Consider the following 23,278-nt stretch of genomic DNA (forward strand, 5'->3'; position numbering starts at 1 on the left):
CTCTTCCCTGGGAGAAAGGCTCTGTGCATTCTCCCTGTCTATGCCTCTCAGGATCTTGAACAGCTCTAACAGGCCTCATTCTTATACTTTCCAGGGTATAAAGTCCTCGTCTATACAACCTTTGGTCGCTAGATGTCACCATGCCAGTCAGTTCGAGAGCACACACTCTTTCTTCTCTCCACTCAAAGAGAACATGGGGTCAGGCAGATTTCCAACACTATGGACTGGAGAAAGAGGAAAAAGATTTGGTTTCCACCATCAGGCTCAAGAACAGCTTCTGACCCGCTGCAGTGGACCAGGAGGCTCTACAGCAGGTGGTCAAAACTGCTCAGTGCATCACTGGCTCCTGCCTACCTGCCATCTAGCACAGAAATATACAGAAATGTGCCAGAAAAGAGCCAGTAACATCATGAAGGATCCCACCCGCTCTGCTCATGGACTGCTTGTCCCTCTCCCAACAGGGAGGAGGCGACATATTATCCACGCCAGGACCACCAGACTCAAAAGCAGTTACTTTCCCCAAGCAGTAATGCTGATCAGCATCTCCACCCACTAACCCATCACTACTTTATCATTTCCGGTCAGTCACCTTATGTACAGACACAAAATCATTCTATATGTAACGCTCAGCTATATTGGCTCGTATTTATCTCGGGGAAACCCCGCCTGCCGCCTACCTTGTCTCCGGGTTATGTCGGTTGCTGTACAACTGCCACCTGGTTCAGCTTCAAACATCAATCATCAGCCAGCACACAATGTACGTTTTACCAATTACACTTTATAGATATTACTAATTCTATGAGATTAATCGAAGTTCGATACAAAAAAGGAATGGAAAAGGCGCCAGACTTACCAAAGTTCATTTCCTTGATGAACACATTGGAGCTCGGGGACCTCTTCGGGACCCCTCTGACCCCTTCGACTCGCAGCTCGGGCGCACCCGGAGTGATCAAACTGAGCATTTCCGCAGGTCCGTCGTCCTCACGGTCTCTCCTCCAACTCCCCACCAAAACCCCCTGGTTCCCAGCCGTATCACCCCAGGAAAGAATAACATGGACACCCATTGGTTCATTTACATCTATTATCTGTTATAACCCAAGCAAAGTGCTAGCTAGAGACTTTCTCAGCATTTAACATAAAAAAGAAGCCATTTTGATTAACATACTCAGTAACATAACAGATTAACATAACAAAGAAGCCATTTTGATTAACATACGCAGTGACATAGAAGAAGAAACACCTTACACATATTTCTAAGCTGTCTTACATATTTTATTTATTGAGTTTTTGAAAATGATTATGATGTTCTTTATCTTACTGTGTTTGTTTGTGCAGCATCAGTTCCAGAGTAACAGTCATTTCATTCTCCTATACACTTGTGTACTGGAAGCAACAGACACTCCTGGGCCTACCGTCACTTTATGGACATACAAGCAATCTCTGTACAAAAGCTATCTTATGTATTTCTATTTATTGTGTTTTAAAATAACTGTGTTCTTTATCATTGTGTCTTGTGTTTTGTTGTGCTGTATTTGATTCAGAGTAACAGTTATTTAATTCCCCTCCATACGGAATAAGGTAGATAGACTTGTAGCACATGTGCAGCTTGAATTGACTTTATTTCTTACATCCTTCACATACATAAGGAGTAAAAATCTTTACATTACATCTCCATCTGAGTGTGCAAATTATAGTAGTTTGTAATAAATAGTATATACAGTAAGATATACAACAGAACAGTCAGTATAGCTTAGAACTACAGTTGTGTCAGCATGAATTAATTAGTCTGATGGCCTGGTGGAAGAAGCTGTCCTGGAACCTGTTGGTCCTGGTTTTAATGCTGCAGTACCGTTTTCTGGATGGTAGCAGCTGGAACAGTTTGTGGTTGGGGTGACTCGGGTCCCCAATGATCCTTCTAATACACCTGTCCTTGTAAACTTCCTGAATCATGGGAAGTTCACAACTACAGATGTGCTGGGCTGTCCGCACCACTCTCTGCAGAATCCTACGATTAAGGGAGGTACAGTTCCCATACCAAGCAGTGATACAGCCAGTCAGGATGCTCTCAATTGTGCCCCTGTAGAAATTTCTTAGGATTTGGGGACCCATACCAAACTTCCTCAACCGTCTGAGGTAAAAGAGGTACTGTTGTGCCTTTTTCACCACACAACCGGTGTGTACAGACCACATGAGGTCCTCAGTGATGTGTATGCCGAGAAACTTAAAGCTGTTTACCCTCTGAACTCCAGATCCATTGATGTCAATAGGGGATTAGCCTGTCTCCATTCCTCCTGTAGGCCACAACCAGCTCCTTTGTTTTTGTGACATTGAGGGAGAGGTTGTTTTCTTGACACCACTGAATCATGGCTGAAAGAAAGTAATAGCTGGCTTAATGTCTAATGATACATATCGTATCAAAAGTACAGACAGGAAAGCAGAGGGGGCAGGGTTGCTCTGTTGGTAAAAATTAAAATCAAATTATTGGAAGATGATATGGGGTCAGAAGGTGTTGGATCTTTGTAGATAGAGCTGAGGAAGTGCAAGGGTAAAAAGACCCTGATGGGAGTTTGTATACAGACCCCCAAACAGTAGTAAGGATGTGGGCTACAAATTACAACAGGAGATAGAAAATGCATGTCAAAAGGGCAATGTTCCAATGTTCATTTGGGACTTCAATATGCAGGTAGATTGGGAAAATCAGGTTGGTGCTGGATTCCAAGAGGGGGAATTTCTAGAATGCCTACAAGATGGCTTTTCAGAGCAAATCGTGGTTGAGCCCACTGGGTGATCATCTATTCTGCATTGGGTGTTGTGCAATGAACCAGAATTGATTCGAGACATTAAGGTAAAAGAACCCTTAGGGACAAGTGATCATAATATGATCAAATTCGCCCTGAAATTTGAGAAGAGCAAGCTCAATTCTGATGCAACAGTATTACGGTGGAGTAAAGGGAATTACACAGGCATGAGAGAGGAGCTGGCCAGAACTGAGTGGAAAAGAACACTGGCAGGGATGACGGCAGAGCAGCAATGGCTGGAATTTCTGGAAGCAATTCAGCAGGCACAGGATATGTAGATCCCAAAGAGAAAGAAGTATTCTAAAGGAAAGATGACACAACCGTGGCTAGCAAGAGAAGTCACAGTCAACATAAAAGCCAAAGAGAAGGCATATAATAGAGCAAAATTTAGTGGGAAGTTAGAGGATTGGGAAGCTTTTAAAAATCAACAGAAGGAAACTAAAAACATCACTAAGAGGATAAAGATGTAAGATAAAGACGAAAGTAAGCTAGTCAATAATATTAAAGAGGATATCAAAAATTTCTTCAGATAATAAAGTGTAAAAGAGAGACAAAAGTGGATATCGGATCTGGACACTGGAAAATGATGCTGGAGAGGTAGTAATGGGGGACAAGGAAATAGCAGACGGTGAATAAGTATTTTGGATCCGTTTTCACTGTGGAAGACACTAGCAGTATGGTGAAACATCAGTGCCAGGTGTCATGAAGTGTGTGAAGTTGCCACTGTGTGGGTAACAAGTGTGGGAGAAGGTTCTTGGGGAAACTGAAAGGCCTGAACATAGATAGGTCACCTGGACCAGATGTTGTACATCCCAGGATATTGAAGGAGATGGCTGAAAAGATTGTGGAGGCATTCGTAATGATCTTTAAAACCCCACTGTTTCCTTGGCTGCGTAGGTCTCGGGAAGGCACACTCCAGTCCCGCCAGACCCATAAGATTGAAACATCTCTCCCACCGAAACCCTGTTACAATTCAGTGCCAAGAAATAACAGCACACTGAATACAACTAAGGGAATTATATTTATGAAACTTACTTAATTAAAGGTTTAGTAAAGAATAACAAAAAGCAAAGGCCCCATTCTAATTAAACAGTGAAACGTGCACAAGTTGGAGCTCATCATGAACTTCCCTGTCACCCACACGCTGGGCCCTCGGTCAACGTAAGAGCACACACCACCTTCCGATCGTCACTCACAATCCATCTCTAACAGACAGGTCTTCCACCGGGTCATATCTTACGACCGGTTCTCACCAGCGTCTTTTCTTTTCATCTCATGCTGAACAAAAACCTCAAGCCCAACTTTCATGTCCCTCACCAAGAAACCTCCCCCCACTTCCATCATCCTAATTGATGGCACACATTCCTCATCATCCTTTATCTTCAACATTAACTCAAACAGGCTGAAAGCAGAACAAACTGCTCTTCCAGAACTGCTAAATGAAATAGCTAGAGCATAGCAGTAAAGATGTGAACCAGGGCATTATACTAGATTCTGGAATCATTCTGGAAGACTGGAAAACTGCAAATGTCACTCCACTCTTCAAGAAGGGAGACAGGCAGAAGAAAGGAAATTATAGGCCAGTAAGTCTGACCTCAATGGTTGAGAAGATGTTGGAGACAATTATCAAGGATGACATCTCAGGATACTTGGAGACACATGATAAAATAGGCCGTAGTCAGCATAGTTTCAGTTCATGTGCTGAGTTCTGGTCGCCTCACTACAGGAAGGATGTGGAAACCATAGAAAGGGTGCAGAGGAGATTTACAAGGATGTTGCCTGGGTTGGGGAGCATGCCTTATGAGAATAGGTTGAGTGAACTTGGCCTTTTCTCCTTGGAGTGATGGAGGATGAGAGGTGACCTGATTGAAGTGTATAAGAAGATGAGAGGCATTGATCGTGTGGATAGTCAGAGGCTTTTCCCCAGGGTTGAAATGGCTAGCACAAGAGGGCGCAGGTTTAAAGTGCTTGGAAGTAGGTACAAAGGAGATATCGGGGTAAGTTTTTTTACGCAGAGAGTGGTGAGTGCGTGGAATGGGCAGCCGGCAGCGGCGGCGGAGGCAGAAACGATAGAGTCTTTTAAGAGACTTTTGGATAGGTACATGGAGCTTAGAAAAATAGAGGGCTATGGGTAACCCCAGGTAATTTCTAAAGTAAGTACATGTTCAGCACAGCATTGTGGGCCAAGGGGCCTGTATTGTGCTGTAGGGTTTCTATGTTTCCTCAAGGGAAAATCTTGCCTGACGAATCTGTTGGAATTCTTTGAAGAAATAACAAGCAGGATAGACAAAAGAGAATCAGTTGATGTTGTGTACTTGCATTTTCAGAAGGCCTTTGACAAAGTGTTACACATGAGGCTGCTTAACAAGCTATGAGCCCATGGTATTACAGGAAAGATTCTAGCATGGATAAAGCAGAGTCTGATTGGCAGGAAGCAAAGAGTGGGAATAAAGGGAGCCTCTTCTGGTTGGCTGCCAGTAACTAGTAGTGTTCCACAGGGGTTTGTATTGGGACCAATTCTTTTTACGTTATATGATTTGGATGATAGAATTGATAGTTTTGTTGCAAAGTTTGCAGACAATATAAAAATAGCTAGAGGGTTAGGGAGTTTTGAGGAAGTAGAGAGGCTACAGAAGGACTTAGACAGTTTCAGAGAATGGACAAAGAAATGGCAGATGGAATATGGTGTCAGAGGTGTATGGTCATGAACTTTGGTTGAAGAAATGAAAGGGTTGACTACTTTTTTAAATGGAGAAAAAATACAAAATACTGAGGTGTAAAGGGTCTTGGGAGTACTTGTATATGCTTCCCTAAAGGTTATTTTGCAGGTTGAGTCTATGGTAAGGAAGGCAAGTGCAATGTTGACATTCATTTCAAGAGGATTAGAATATAAGACCATAAGACATTGGAGGAGAATTAGGCCATTTGGCTCATCAAATCTGCTGCACAATTTCATCATGGTTGATCCATTTTGCTTCTCCTGCCTTCCCTCTGTATCCCTTCATGCCCTGACCAATCAAGAAACTATCAACCTGTTCCTTACATGTACATAAAGACTTGGCCTCCACAGCTACCTGTGGCAACGAATTCCACAGTTTCACCACTGTTTGGCTGAAGAAATTCCTCCTCAACTCCATTCTAAAAGGATGCCCCTCTATTCTGAGGCTGTATCCCCTGGTCTTAGACTCTCTCACCATAGGAAACATCCTCTCCACATCCATTCTATCAAGGCCTTGCACCATTCGATAGATTTCAATGAGACCACCTCTCATTCCTCTGAATTCCAGTGAATACAGGCCCAGAGCCATCAAACACTCTTCATATGACAAGCCATTCACTCTTGGAATAATTTTTGTGAACCTCCTTTGAACCCTGTCCAGTTTCAGCACATCCTTTCTAATTTAATGGGCCCACAACGGCTCACAATACTCCAAGTGAGGCCTCACTAGTGCTTTATAAAGTCTCAACATTACAATCTTGTTTTTACATTCTAATCCTCTTGAAATGAATGCAAACATTGCATTTGCCTTCCTCACCATAGACTCAATCTGCAAATTAACCTTTAGGGAATCCTGCACAAGAACTCTCAAGTTCTTTTGCATCTGAGTTTTTTGTATTTTTTCTCCATTTAGAAAATAGTCAACCCTTTCATTTCATCTACCAAAGTGCACGATGATTCTCTTCCCGACACTATATTCCATCTGCCACTCCTTTGCCCATTGTCCTAATCTGTGTAAGTCCTTCTGTAGTCTCTCTATTTCCTCAAAACTCCCTGCCCCTCCATCTATCTTCATATAAAGCAAGGATGTAATGCTGAGAGTTTAAAAAGCACTGGTGAGGCCTCACGTGGAGTATTGTGAGCAGTTTTAGGTCCCTCACCTTAGAAAGGATGTGCTGAAACTGGAGAGGGTTCAAAGGAGGTTCACAAAGATGACTCCAGGATTGAATGAGTTGTCATATGAAGAGTGTTTGATGGCTCTGAGCCCGTATTCACTGGAATTCATAAGAATGAGAAGTGACCTCATTGAAACCTATCGAATGGTGAAAAGCCTTGACAGAGTGGATGTGGAGAGGATGTTTCCTATGGTGGGAGAATCTAGGACCAGAGGACGCAGAATAGAGGGGCATCCTTATGGAATGGAGATGAGGAGGAACTTTTTGAGCCAGATAGTGGTGATCTGTGGAATTCTTTGCCATGGGCGGCTGTGGAGGCCAAGTCTTAATGTATATTTAAGGCTGAGGTTGATAGATTCTTGATTGATCAGAGTATGAAGGGTTACGGGAAGAAGGCAGGAGATTGGGGCTGAGAAGAAAAATGGATCAGCCATACTCGATAAATGAAATGGCCATAGGGAGAAGGCAGGAGAGGAAAAACGGATCAAACATGATGAAATGGTGGAGCAGACTCAATGGGTCAAATGGGCTAATTCTGCTCCTGTATCTTATGGTCTCATGGTCTTGACACCTCTGTATTGAAAACAACATTAAACAATCTTGAATCTTGAATGCTAAACACGTCTACTGAACACTTCTCTAGTATGGCAGAGGCTGACGTCCTGATAAAGGGTCTCAGCTCATTTGTTGCCACGGGCAGCAGTGGAGGCCAAGTCATTGGGTGTATTTAAGGCAGAGATTGATAGGTATCTGCGTAGCCAGGGCATCAAAGGTTATGGTGAGAAGGCGGGGGAGTGGGACTAAATGGGAGAATGGATCAGCTCATGATAAAATGGCGGAGCAGACTCGATGGGCCAAATGGCTGACTTCTGCTCCTTTGTCTTATGGTCTAAAAACATTGGCATCTGATGGCCGGTGCCGATGCTTTTTTTTTTGTTTGTCGGGGGAAGGGGGAATCCTTGCTCGCTGCTGCTTATGCACAGGAGGGAAGGGGAGCTGGGGAGGGGTACTTTGGGGTTCAAACATTTAACTGTCATTCATTCTTTCGTTTCATGGATGGTTGCGAAGAAAAAGCATTTCAGGATGTATATTGTATACATTTTTCTGACATTAAATTGTACCTTTAAAACCTTATTGTCTTCCTGCACTGCATTTTCTCTGTAACTGTGACACTTTATTGTGCATTCTGCTGCAGTTTTTTTTGTATGAACAAGTGTTGTAATGAAATGAGCTGTGTGGATGACAAGCAAAGCAACGTTTTCGCTGTTCATGTGACAATAATAAACCAATTTACTAATTTATTTTAATAAATCCTACACTAGTATGATGTTATTTGCATGCATAATTTTAGACTGAATAAAAGATAATCACAACTTACCCATAATTAGAGGCTTTAACATGATTTATATAGCTAATGAATCTTTCACTCAGTGGAAATGTCACTGTATGTTCATTTCAGAAGGGAAAAGACTGTAATTTCACTGATTGGGAGATTCACTAGGATAAACAATAGGAATGAGAAGCCGCATTTGGAAAACATGGTCTTTTCTATTTGTAGACTAGATTATATACCTACTACAGTACTGAATATTTGTACTCCAGAAGTGGATATTGTTCCAGATGATTATAATGGCAACAAACTGTAAATTTTATTTATTTTAATTTTTATTCAGACATGCACTGCGGAGCAGGACCTTCTGGCCCGGCGACCCACCAACTTTAACACAGGGGCAATTTACAATGGTACTACGAACTGGTATATCTTTGGACTGTCGGAGGAAATTTGGGCACCCGGATGAAACATACATGTCCACGGGTAGAACATACAAGCTCCTTACAGATGGCTACAGAATTGAACTCCAAATTCTGGAACACCCCGAGCTATAATAGTATCATGCTATTACGCTACTGTAGTGCCCTAACTTGTTGAGGTATGTACAGTTCACTGAAATTAGGATTAATTTATCAGGCTAGTTATAGTTCAATCATCTATGCGGTCAGCTGCAAAATGACAGGAGGTGCTGTAATGGAGCTATCAAAAACCTGCTCACTTTAGGTTGCTCCAGATCTGATCACAGCCTTGATCCAACCATTGATACTCCAGCAATGGCTGAGAGTGATAATCTTTATTATCAAAGTATGTACAGTATATGTTACTTCAAATGATATTGAGATTCATTTCCTTGCAGGCATTTACAGGAGAATAAAGAAATACCATAAAATCTACAAAAATCATACCTAAACAAAGGTTGTCAAACAACCAACATGCAAAAGAAGACTGTGCAAATAAAAAAAAATTCAGCACAGGGCCACTTCTGACCCAGTGTTGCATTAAGACCTCCTGGTAAAGTTAAAACCAACGGGCACCAGAGGGAAAACACTCCAATGGTCGGGTTATCTCTTCTGCAAAGGAAAATGGTACTGGCTATTTGAGTTGAATCATCTCAGCCCAAGGACATCATGTCCATTACTAAGTGCCCCATCATCAATATCCTGTGATCTTCTTTCAAGAGAACATTAATCGGACCAATCATCTAAAATCTGTGGCTACAAAGGCAGGCCATCTTATGGCAAGTGATTCACTTTCCAAAAACCTTTCTACTATCATCAAGAACAGATGATGATGATGAAGCCTCCATCATTCAGGGCCAACCATGGGTGTTGCATTCTAGCTGTCTCGGTACGCAAGCCTGGATAGTACAATATTAAGAGCAAGCTCCCCCTCTCCATGTATCTGATGAACCTAAAGAACGGCAGAGATAGATACCTACATTTTGGCACCAGCAGCATTGCAGGAGTTGCCAGTCAGTATTGAACTCAATGTAGAACTGTCCTAGGGACTTCAGCTCCAGATTTTTCCCTCGGGGTTTACTCCCAAAGCCTTCCCCATGAGTCAGTATAGCTGCAAGGCAGCAGAGGTTTGAGATCAGAATTTTCCTTCTAAATGAGCTGCCAATCCCATGACTAATGAGACCCATCTGCCTGAAGCGCTCGTAATCACCTTTGCCATTTCTCCCATCAGTAGGAACGGTTCTGCCAGGCTCATGTGAAGTCCAGGAGGTGGACTTGGATGTCGGAGGCTATTTGAGACACACACCTTTGGCACATTTAATAGGTAGTGGGAGCTTGTCCCCATTACCAACCCTGGCTATAACAGCCCTAAGAATAGAAGTCATTAATATTAGGAATATTCCCTAGTACCTCAATGTATAGATGACACAAAGGTTAGTGGCGTTGTCAACATCGTAGAAGGATGTCGTAAGTTACAACAAAATTGATAGGATGCAGAACTGGGCTGAGAGGTGGCAGCTGAAATTAAATCTGGAAAACTGTGAAGTGATTCAATTTAGAAGGCAGAATACAGGGTTAATGGACAATATCCTTATCAGTATGAAGGTACCAAGGGATTTTGGATTTTATATCCATAGAACCCTCAAATTTGCAGTGCAAGTTGATAGGATGGTTGAGAATTCCTATCAGGGAGTTGAGTTCAAGAGCTGCGGGCTAATATTGTATCTCTATAAAACTCTGTTGAGACCACACTTTGAATATTGTGTTCTATTCTGGTTGTCTCATTTTGGGAAGGATGTGAAAACTTTAGAGACAGTGCAGAGTAGATTTTGCAGGATTCCCGGATTAGAACGCGTGTCTTATGAGAATAGGTTGAGTAAGTTATGGCTTTTCCCTTGGAGAAGGAGGATGAGGTGACTTGATAGAGGTGTACAAGATGGTAAGAGGTGTAGATCAAAGGACAGCCAGAGACGTTTTCCCAGGACAGAGATGACTAATGCAAGGGGACATTACTTTAAGGTGTTTGGAGTAAAGTATAGGGAAGGATATCAGAGGTAGGTTTTATACATGGAAAGTAGCAGATGTGTGAAACACATTACCAGGATTGATGTTACAGGCAGAAACATTAGGAACATTTAAGAGACTCTTAGATAAGCACATGGATGAATTAAAAATGGGGGGCTTCAGAGGAGGAAAGGATGAGATTAAAAGGTTAAAAGGTTAAAAGGTTGTCACAACATTGTGGCCAAATGGCCTGGACTGTACTGTTCTCTGAATACAGCTACAATAGCATTGACACCATCCAGGAGAAGACAGCTTACTTGATAGGCAACATTTCTATCACCCTAAATGTTCATTTGCATCACCATTGCCAAGACTTCTTTGGTGCAATTTCTGAACTCAACTCTTCCATCAAGAAGAACATCAGAATCACAATCAGTTTATTATCAGCAGCATGTGTTGTGAAATTTGTTAACTTAGCAGCAGCAGTTCAATGCAATACATGATAATACAGAAAGAAAAAATACGTAACTCAATTACAGTAAGTAAATATATATATGTATACTGAATAGATTAAAACTTGTGCAAAACACAGAAATAATATGTTAAAAAGTGAGGTGGTTTTCACAAGTTCAATATCCATTTAGAAATTGGATAGCAGAGGGGCAGAAGCTGTTCCTGAATCACTGAGTGTGTGTCTTCAGGCTTCTGTACCTCCTTCCTGACAGTAACAACCCGCTATCTCCTGGGTGATGGCAGTCCTTAATGATGGACGTAACCTTTCTGAGACACTTCTCCATGAAAATGTCTTGGATAATGTGGAGGCTAATACACAAGATGGAGCTGATTAATTTTATGACTATCTATAGCTTCTTTCTGTCCTGTGCAGTAGACCGTCCCCCACCCCCACACCAGACAGTGATGCAGCCTGTCAGAATCTCTCCATGGTACATCAACAGAAGTTTTTGAGTGTTTCAGGTGACAAACCAAACCTCTTCAAACTCCTAATGAAATATGGCTGCCGTCTTGCCTTCTTTATAGCTGCATCAATATGTTGGGACCAGGTTAGCTCCTCAGAGATTTGAACACTCAGGAACTTGAAATTGCTCACTCTCTCCACTTCTGATCCCTTTATGTGAACACCAACAACTCAAAGTTGCTCAAATCACACACCTCCCTGACTTAGGAATATACTGTTGTCCCCTTATCATTGTATGGGCTGAATCTTGGAACAGTTGACCCAACCATACTGTGGAGCACAGACTGGCACCATCCTCTCAAGGGCAATCTGCACTCAGCATTCAATGGCCAGCGATGATGTGGACAAAGGACATCCATGGATGGATTTTAGGCCAGAAAGCGCTATGGATGAAAACTAGTGAAACCGAAGAATGTGCCACCCCCTCCCCACAATGTCAGCGAGTCCCTTGCTGGATCAGAGGGAAGGGAGGTCCTTGCAGGCAGGAGCACAAGGGTCACTATCCCCTAGGTACACGTATCGACAAATCCAGAGTTTGAGGCCTGGGTGGGAGGGAGTAAAGGGGCTTGTTTTGCTGTTGTGGTCTTGCTGTTCTGCGAAACATTACGGGTATGGTATGTTGGTGCCAGTATGTGTGGAATCACTTGAAGGCTGCCCCCAGCAATTCTTAGATTGTGTTGCTTGTTAATGTTAATGCTAATGCAAATGATTGATGTTGCAAATAAATAAATCTGAATCTGAATTAGTGATGGGCAATAAATACTGGCCTTGTACATGATGCCTGCATCTACAAGAGACAGTAAAAAGGGAATTAATCTGGTAGTATGATTTATTAAGGACATATTTAATTGAATTTTTGTGCCAAAGGTCTTCAGCATCAACAATCAGAAATCAGAATTAGGTTTATTATCACAGATATCTGTTGTTTGTGGCAGCAGTACAGTGCAATACATAAAAATGTTATATATTACAATAAGAAATGTATATTAAAAAGAATTGAATTAAATAAGTAGTTTAATAAGAGAGAAAAAGTAGTGAGGTGGGATTCATTGTCCATTCAGAAATCTGATGATCATATATGACCATATAAAACCATAAGATATAGAAGGAAAATTAGGACATTTGGCCCATCGAGTCAGCTCTGCCATTTCATCAAGGCTGATCCATTTTTCCCCTCAGAAGCAATCTTCTGCCTTCTCCCTGTATACATTCATGCCCTGATCAATCAAGAATTTATCAACATCTGCCTTAAATATACATAAAGACTTGGCCTCCATAGCTACCTGAAGCGAAGAATTCACCACTCTCTGGCTAAAGAAATTCCTCCTCATCTCCATTCTAAAAGAATGCCCCTCTATTCTGAGGCTGATGGTGAAGGGGTAAAAGTTGTTTCTAAAATATTGAGTGATTCTTCAGGCTTCCTTGACAACTCACCTGCGTTATTAATTAGCAAAGTAGAATTTCATATGGACATAATCAGAATCACTTTATTGCCAGTCTGTGAAACATACTAGAATTGATTGTGTTTCATTGCTAAGCATACAACACAGGACAATATCATAAAAGATAGCACAATAGCAACCAACAGTATACAAGACAATGGTGCAAATAGCCGTGAGTAATCAACAATTAGCAGAATAGTCACATGTGCAAACATCAATAATCAAACTTAAATAAATGTGAACATATGAACAGACACAATAATTATCAACAGAACAAGGAGAGCAGGAAAGACTGTTTAATGGATGCTGTGCAGGGACAGTGAGGGTATCACACCCGAGTGAGTTTTGTTGAGGAGCTGGATAGCTGTAGGAAAGAAGCTTTGGAGATGATGTGTGGTCCTGGTGGTGATGGACTTGTAGCATCTCCCTGATGGCAATCCAGTGAATAGGTGACTGGTAGAGAGAGTGGAGCCGGCAACAATTTTTTCAACTGACAACTCTTTTCTTCACTCTGGCGTTGAACAGGTCTTTTAATATCAATAGCTCTGAGTGGACCACTTACTGTAACCTGGACTTGGAGAAGGAGAAGGCAGTGGGAAACCGAATGGTGGTAGAGGTGGTCACAACATTCTCTATGATAGCTGAGTAAAAATTCATCAGGATACACCCTGAGATGTAAAGTTTCTGAAGCTAGAAAGAACAATCTGTGCTGGGCTTTCTTAGTGACGAGGGTAACGTGCGTGTTCCACTCCAATGTATTGGTAATGGTTGTCCCCAGGAATTTGTATGACTTGACCACAGATACAGCCTGGTCATTGATCTCCAAGGGGGGACAGGTAGGGGTTGTCAGCAGAAGTCAATTCTCATTTCCATTGTTAAGCTCCAAGCTGTTACAAGCACACCATGCTTCTAGACCATTTGACCATAAGATATAGGAGCAGAATTAGGCCATTTGGCCCATTGAGTCTGCTCTGCTATTTCAACATGGCTGATCCTTTTTTCCTCTCAGCCCCAATCTCCTGCTATCTCCCCGTATCCCTTCATACCCTGACTAATCTAGAATCTAAATATACTCAATGACTTGGCCTCCACAGCCGCCTGTGGCAACAAATTCCACAGACTCACCATTCTCTACCTCTCTATCTCTCTTTGATAGCAGATCACATCATTAGTAGAGATGAGACCAATTATAGTCATGCCATCCACAACCTTTAGGATTTAAATGGACTTGTCTGTGGAGATTGCAGTCATTTGTATAAAGTGAGAACAGGAGGGGTGAAAGAACACAGCCCTATGCTGTGGGATCAGACAAGAAACAGCCCAGCCTTGCAAGCTACTTCCTTCCTGTCAGGAAGTTTGATACTGTAGGGTACTTGCTGTGGAACAACTCTGGTACAATAGTGTTGAAGGCAGAGCTAAAATCCACAAACAAGATCCTCATATAGGTGTTGCAGGAGCCCAAGTACTGAAGAACGTAATAAGTTAACTGAATTTTCAACTGAAAGATGAAACACAGTTTGATGTTGAGCTGCATGAGATAATAGGGTAGGCGCACAAAGCTTGTTCAGGGTAGCTTTTAAGGAGCTCCTCAAAGTAGATTGTAAGATTGAAGAGATTATGGAAAGAGCTTCTAAGTTTTGGGAGCCAGCTGCAATGAAATTCATTCAGGATTGAGTGTGGGGTGAGGTTTGTGTTTTCTGCAGCCATTGGAATGACTTTGCCTAACATTTGCAGTGTATCGCAAAGAAATTCAATGTGTCAAGCAGCACCTGTGCAGGTAAAATGGTGTGTATTGATGTCAGAGGTAGACGTTCAGCTGCTTCTCTTCCAACCCGTGTACTACACTTGGTTCTCACAATGTGGTCATTCTATGGAAGAAGATGCTGTTCCTTCAATAGTTTTCAACCCAATGTTGAATATTCCATTTTCAGTTAACCCCTTTTCCACCCGCACACACTTGCCTGCCAACCTAGTTTTCTTCTGCCATTCTGCTCCTCCCTCCCCCCATTCCATCTGCTCATCACCCTTTCCATTGGCAAAGTCCAAAATTGGATGCCTGGTGTCTGTGAGTCTGAGAGTCTGGAGGCCTGGAGGAGGCCTGTCCTGGGGTTGGAAGCCTGTCCGGCGGTGTGCGTGAGCGGGTGGGAGGGATAGGAAAGGGGCTTGCTTTGCTGTTGTTGTCTTGTTTGGTTTTGCTGTTGTTGCTGCTGCTGGTGTGTTTCTGATGAGCGTTGTGGGTGGGCTACGTTGGCGCCAGAATGTGTAGTGACACCTACCCTTCATTCTTTAGGTGTATTGGTTGTTAACACAAATGGCACATTTCATTGCATGTTTCAATGTCTTCGTTCTTCTTAAACTCATCACTCCCACTGGGGCATAGGCACAGCTCTCCAGTCGTCTGTCCTAAACTATTCTTTCAAGTTGTCCCCATGTGTGGCGCTTGTTGAGGAGATGTAACATCAACTAGACAGTGAGCCGAACTCCATTCAAAAATGACAAGAGAGTCAGGATGTAGTGTCCTAGCTCCATGGTTATATTGAAGACTCAATGGCATGACAGAGTGAGTAGGGAGTGAAACTGAAAAACAAAAAAAATACAGGGCAATCGCCATGTTATTCCATTCACACAAATAACATATACAAATGAGCAAGAACTTAGTTAAGTAGGTAACTAAGTAGTAGGTAAATATCATAAGATTCTGACAAGTAAATACTACAGGTAAATAGTATAAACCATTAGTAGCTGCTGTGTTACTGTCTAATAAACTCAAAAAATAACATTATATTTCAGCAGAATCTTATTGATACCTTTAGATTAACTTTTAAACAACAGAAATTACAAGCAATGTTTCTGCTGGGAAAACAACAGAATGGCTTTAGGTAGAAACTGCTTTCACTCCTAACATAAACCTCGGGCCTTCTGCCAGCCAATGTGCTCTCCTACTTGCTACTTCTTGACTGCACAGGAAGTGACCTAACACAGATCTGAAACTGCTTATTAAAATAAAAGCTAAATGTACCTCATCACATAGTAAAAACAAGCCAGTTGTCTGAAGGGCAGAACAGCTGGTGTTTTTGTAGTGCTTTACAGGATGGGATTACTAGCCCCATGCTCAACACTCCTCCTTTTGCAGCTGGTACTGTCCATGGCGGAGTTGTGCTTCAATGTACAAGTAATAAATAAATCTGCATCTGAATCTTAACCATTTAATCCCATCTATCACCTACCATTCCTCCCTGCTTCACCCATTGAGTCCTTCCAGATTGTGTTTCTTTTTGTTTCAGATTCCAGTGTCTGCAGTCTCATATGTCTTCATTAATATTAGAAATGCATTGGATTTTACAAGAAGTTTAGACATCTATTTTAACTCAATGTAAGACAAAGGAAATCTGAAATGTGGCAATATTTAAATAATGTATAGTTATTTATCTTCACAGAATTTAGCGATAAACATACCATTGAAAAGAAATACCTGGACCTTATAATTGATATTTCAATTAACCACAATAATTTCCCGGGAATGCAGTAAAGTTTACAAGATGTATTGTGCATGTATTTTTTAATTTGTGTCGTATAATCTTTCATAACTATCAAGTACAATTCTTATTCCCTTTTCTACAATTAAAGTCCCATTATCTTGCCGAATTAGATTACCTTAAGTAGAAATTCCACTGAACAATTTTTTGCCTTATTGTTTAGGTCACTCAAGTGAAGTACATGATATTTTGTAACAGATTTTATATTTACTTCATTTGTTAAAATACTATCCTCGGAAGTTTAATGTTACAGACCAAAAAATTAGAATTTTAATGCGACTGAAAAATCATAATCAAATATCAGAATGGTGAAGTGTAACGTATGAATAATTACATGTTCTCAGCAAGTCTGAGTCTCTATTGCTGGTTGCTAGGTCACATGGCATACGACACTGACACCACACCAGGTGCTGAGTTAATGTACAACATTAACACCACTGCGAACCATCATTAATTAACACTGCTCTCAATTTTATTCCATCAATAAGATGGAAAATAAATTATGGTGCAGAAATTGTACCCATTAGTGCCAGCTTTTCATGCATAAAAGCAATGTTACTAGGATTAAATTACAGAGGTACTCATTTCTGGGTGAAGTCACGCCCATCAGGAAATTGACCTTGGCACTTCAATGGGTGACTCTCATTGACATGGTAAAGCATTCAACATTGTCGAAGTTTCTATCCACCCCAGACATTCACTCTGCTCAGACATCACTCCATCAGGAAATTTACCCGGGCACTTCGCTAGGTTGATTCAATAAAGCAGCCAACATATTCCACCCCAGACATTTACTCCATTCAGACTTTACATTTGGCAGAAGGTACAAAAGTATGAAATCACATACCACCGGGCTCAAGGACAGCTCTGTTATATCACTATTGAATGGTCCCTGAGTATGAGAAGATCGACTCTTGACCAGGCAATCTATCTTGTTATGGCCTTGTAGTTGTTTTCTGCTTGCATTATATTGTCTCTGTATCTCTTTATTCTGCACTCTGTTATTGAATTACCTTGTACTACTTCAATGCCCTGATGCAATGAAACTATTACTCTCCATAGATACTGCCTGACCTGCTGAATTCCTCCAATATTTTGTGTGTGTTGCAATGAAATGATCTGTATGGATGGCACACAGACAAGCATGCCATCTAAAACTTTGACAGACTTCTATAGATGTGCAATGGAGTGTATATTAACTGATTGCATCACAGCCCGGTATGGAAACACCAATGCTCTTGAATGGAAAATCCTACAAAAAGTCGTGGATACAGCCCAGTCCATCACAGGTGAAGCCCTCTCCACCATTGAGCGCATCTGCACAGAGTACGGTCCCAGGAAAGCAGCTTCCATTATCAAAGACCCCCATCATGTAAGGCCATGCTGCTGCCATCAGTAAGGTGGTACAGGAGCCTCAGGGCTCACAACACCAGGCTTAGGAACAGTTATTACCCCTCAGGCATCAGGCTCCGGAATCAAAGGGGATAGCATCACTCAACTTCACTTGCTCCATCTCTGAATTGTTCTCACAACCTATGGTTATAAGATTCTTCATCTCATGTTCTTGATATTTATTGCTTATTGATTATTGTTATTATTTTCTTTTTTTATTTGCACAGTTCACTGTCCTTTGCACATTGATTGTTTATCCGTCCCATTGGGGTGGTCTTTCATTGAATCTGTTAAGTTTCTTGTATTTGCTGTGAATGCCCGCACAATATTAAATCTCAGGGTTGTACATAGTGACAGACAGATATGTGCTTGGATAATCAATTTACTCTGAACTTTTAATTTACTCTGAAGAGCTTTTCACTGTACCTCAGTACATGCGACAATAGTAAATTAATTTACCATTTTAATATGCTTCTTCAGGATTGGTTGTGCATCAGTTAAAGTCATGGATCATGGACTACATATTCCCTACCTTGTCAACATACACTGGAGATTTTGTGTGCAACCCATGACCTCTGTCAAAATCTCACAGGAAACCTACGGGCCTGTTGTACTGGAACCGGTAGTCAGTCATCAATTAAAGGCTTTACTTTATGTCAGTGTCTTGCAAGCAGCAGCTAGCAGCTTCAGTTTTCATGGCCAGGATACTTGAAACTCTGTTTCTGGTTGCTCCCTCATTGCTTGCAGCAATGACACTCAGTGGCTACTTTACTAGGTACACCTGTACACCTGCTTATTAATGCAAATACCCGGCCAATCATGTGGCAGCAACTCAATGTATAAAAGCATGCAGACATGGTCAAGAGGTTCAGTTGCTGTTCAGACCAAACATCAGAATGGGGAAGAAACGTGATCTAAGTGACTTTGACCGTGGAATGATTGTTGGTGCCAGATGGTATTTTAGGGACTGCTGATCTCACTAGAGATTACAGAGAATAGCGTGAAAAACAAAAAAAAAAATCCCTGCGGCCACAGTTCTGAGCATGAAAATACCTTGTTACTGAGAGAGGTCAGAGGAGAATGGCCAGACTGGTTCTAGCTGACAGGAAGGTGACAGTAACTCAAATAACCACAAGAGCATCTCTGAACACAGAACACATTGAACCTTGAGGTGAACGGGCTACAGCAGCAGAAGACCATGAACATGGACTCAGTGTTATTATCTAATAAAGTGGCCACTGAGTGTATGTTCTATGTTCCCTGTGATTGATGCAGCAACAATGTTGTTTCTGTTAGGAAACACATTTTACGACATATCTCTGGGTGCGGAATACAATCTCAGTTTCCAAAATGTATTTGCAATATTTTTTTTGCAGGGGTTCACATGGAAATTGAACAGAGTTCTTGATCCCCCAATCTATCTGATCATAACTCTTGCATTCTACCTGTACTGTTCTTTTTTTGTGAAACTGTAATACTATAAGGATTTAACTATAAGGATACTATAAGGATATAAACTGTAAGGATTGACGGTGGATATGCAATGGCAAGCATTTAAAGGTTGCATGGATGAACTACAACAATTGTTCATCCCAGTTTGGCAAAAGAATAAATCAAGGAAGGTAGTGCACCCGTAGCTGACAAGAGAAATTAGGGATAGTATCAATTCCAAAGAAGTAGCATACAAATTAGCCAGAGAAAGTGGCTCACCTGAGGACTGGGAGAAATTCAGAGTTCAGCAGAGGAGGACAAAGGGCTTAATTAGGAAGGGGAAAAAAGATTATGAGAGAAAACTGGCAGGGAACATAAAAACTGACTGTAAAAGCTTTTATAGATATGTAAAAAGGAAAGACTGGTAAAGACAAATGTAGGTCCCATGCAGACAGAAACAGGTGAATTGATTATGGGGAGCAAGGACATGGCAGACCAATTGAATAATTACTTTGGTTCTGTCTTCACTAAGGAGGACATAAATAATCTTCCAGAAATAGTAGGGGACAGAGAGTCCAGTGAGATGGAGGAACTGAGCGAAATACATGTTAGTAGGAAAGTGGTGTTAGGTAAATTGAAGGGATTGAAGGCAGATAAATTCCCAGGGCCAGATGGTCTGCATCCTAGAGTGCTTAAGGAAGTAGCCCAAGAAATAGTGGATGCATTAGTGATAATTTTTCAAAACTCGTTAGATTCTGGACTAGTTCCTGAGGATTGGAGGATGGCTAATGTAACTCCACATTTTAAAAAAGGAGGGAGAGAGAAACCGGGGAATTATAGACCGGTTAGCCTAACGTCGGTGGTGGGGAAACTGCTGGAGTCAGTTATCAAGGATGTGATAACAGCACATTTGGAAAGCGGTGAAATGATCGGACAAAGTCAGCATGGATTTGTGAAAGGAAAATCATGTCTGACGAATCTCATAGAATTTTTTGAGGATGTAACTAGTAGAGTGGATAGGGGAGAACCAGTGGATGTGGTATATTTGGATTTTCAAAAGGCTTTTGACAAGGTCCCACACAGGAGATTAGTGTGCAAACTTAAAGCACACGGTATTGGGGGTAAGGTATTGATGTGGATGGAGAATTGGTTAGCAGACAGGAAGCAAAGAGTGGGAATAAACGGGACCTTTTCAGAATGGCAGGCGGTGACTAGTGGGGTACCGCAAGGCTCAGTGCTGGGACCCCAGTGTTTACAATATATATTAATGACTTGGATGCGGGAATTAAATACAGCATCTCCAAGTTTGCGGATGACATGAAGCTGGGTGGCAGTGTTAGCTGTGAGGAGGATGCTAAGAGGATGCAGAGTGACTTGGATAGGTTGGGTGAGTGGGCAAATTCATGGCAGATGCAATTTAATGTGGATAAATATGAAGTTATCCACTTTGGTGGCAAAAATAGGAAAACAGATTATTATCTGAATGGTGGCCGATTAGGAAAAGGAGAGGTGCAACGAGACCTTGGTGTCATTATACACCAGTCATTGAAAGTGGGCATGCAGGTACAGCAGGCAGTGAAAAAGGCGAATGGTATGCTGGCATTTATAGCGAGAGGATTCGAGTACAGGAGTAGAGAGGTACTACTGCAGTTGTACAAGGCCTTGGTGAGACCACACCTGGAGTATTGTGTGCAGTTTTGGTCCCCTAATCTGAGGAAAGACATCCTTGCCATAGAGGGAGTACAAAGAAGGTTCACCAGATTGATTCCTGGGATGGCAGGACTTTCATATGAAGAAAGACTGGATGAACTGGGCTTGTACTCGTTGGAATTTAGAAGATTGAGGGGGGATCTGATTGAAACGTATAAGATCCTAAAGGGATTGGACAGGCTAGATGCAGGAAGATTGTTCCCGATGTTGGGGAAGTCCAGAACGAGGGGCCACAGTTTGAGGATAGAGGGGAAGCCTTTTAGGACCGAGATTAGGAAAATCTTCTTCACACAGAGAGTGGTGAATCTGTGGAATTCTCTGCCACAGGAAACAGTTGAGGCCAGTTCATTGGCTATATTTAAGAGGGAGTTAGATATGGCCCTTGTGGCTACGGGGGTCAGGGGGTATGGAGGGAAGGCTGGGGCGGGGTTCTGAGTTGGAGGATTAGCCATGATCATAATAAATGGCGGTGCAGGCTCGAAAGGCCGAATGGCCTACTCCTGCACCTATTTTCTATGTTTCTATATTCTGCATTCTGTACATTGTTCCTTTTTTTTGTATTACTTACGTATGGGACTGTTCTGTTTTGGAGGCTGGCAAACAAATGCTCTGGGCCTGTACTTTCTGGAGTTTGGTAGAATGATGGGGAATAGCATTGAAACATACTGAATATTGAAAGGCCCAGATGGAATGGACATGGAGAGGATGTTTCCAATAGCGGAAGAGCCTAGGACCAGAGACCACAGCTTCAGAATGGAAGTATGTCACTTGAGAACAACAATAGCTTTAAAGATTCAAAAAGATTCAAAGTACATTTAAGATCAAAGTATGTATATAGAATACAACTCTGAGATTCATCTTCCTGCAGGCAGCCACTAGAAAAAGATACACCATGGAACCCGTTCCACTGAATATCAAACACCCTCAGTGAAAGAATCTTGAACAAGAAGGCATTAAAGTCTTTTAGAGGCAAAAGCAGGATATTCTTTACAGTGAAATCCAGATCCTCTCTGTCCATAAAGATGGTGGATGCAGGTGATCAACTGATCCCTTCACAGCTAAGATCAATAGCCTTTCTTTGGGTTTGCAGCAAAAAAGAGTATAACACAAAGACAGATAAATAAAGTTGGAGATAAAGATCAAGACTATAAGACCATAAGGCAAAGGAGCAGAATTAGTCCATTAAGCCCATTGGCTCTGCTAGCCATTCCATCATATCTAATTTATTATCCCTCTCAACCCCATTCAGAGCCAACTGGTGGTGTAGAAGCATCAGCACCGGACTTGGAAGCAAGTGGTCCCGAGCTCAAATCCGGCCAGCCCCTTGCATGCTTTCCATCTGTGCTGGGTTGATGATTGAGCTGGCAATTTAGCCTCGTGAAGAACAGTCAAATGCAAAAAATGCCACCCATTGCGCCTCAAGATGTGAAAAGGAACAACAACTAAAACCCCATTCAAAGTGAATTTATTATCAAACAACATACATGTCACCATATACTACCCTGAGATTTAAAGTTATCTCTAACGATCAAACTGGATTTATTAAGAATAGATATTCACACTTTAATATTTGGAGTCTATTGAACATTATTTATTCCTCTCCATCCAAAGAACCTGAATGTGTCATTTTCCTTGATGCAGAGGAAGCCTTTGATAGGGTGGAGTGGTTTTATTTATTTGAAATTTTAGAAAGATTTAATTTTGGTCCGGGTTTCATTTCCTGGATCAAATTGATCTATCAAGCTCCTATGGCTGCGGTTATAACTAACAATGAAAAATCTCCCTGTTTTTGACTATACAGAGGTAACTGGCAGGGCTGTCCTCTTAGTCCTTTGTTATTTAACTTGGCTCTAGAACCTCTTGCTATTGCTCTTCGGAATTCCAATTGTATTCAGTGTATTAAGAGAGGGGATAAAATGCATAAGGTTTCGTTGTATGCAGATGACTTATTAGTCTACATTTCAGATCCTTAGAAATCTATTCGTTCTATGTTATCCATATTCTCCGAATTTAGTCGTTTTTCTGGATGTAAGTTAAATTTATTCAAAAGTGAGTATTTCCCATTAATAATCATTTGGATCAGTACGAGCAATTACCTTTTCATATTGCAAAAAATCAATTTACTTATCTTGGTATTAAAGTTACTAAAATTTTAAAGATCTGTATAAATATAATTTTCTCCCATTAATTGACTATACCCAACAAATACTTTCTAAATGGTCTCCTATGACGCTATCATTAATTGGTCGAATTAATGCTATTAAAATGATAGTTCTACTGAAATTCTTATATATATTTCAGGCA

This window comes from Mobula hypostoma, chromosome X2 (assembly GCF_963921235.1).
Source record: "Mobula hypostoma chromosome X2, sMobHyp1.1, whole genome shotgun sequence".
Lineage (NCBI taxonomy): Eukaryota > Metazoa > Chordata > Chondrichthyes > Myliobatiformes > Myliobatidae > Mobula > Mobula hypostoma.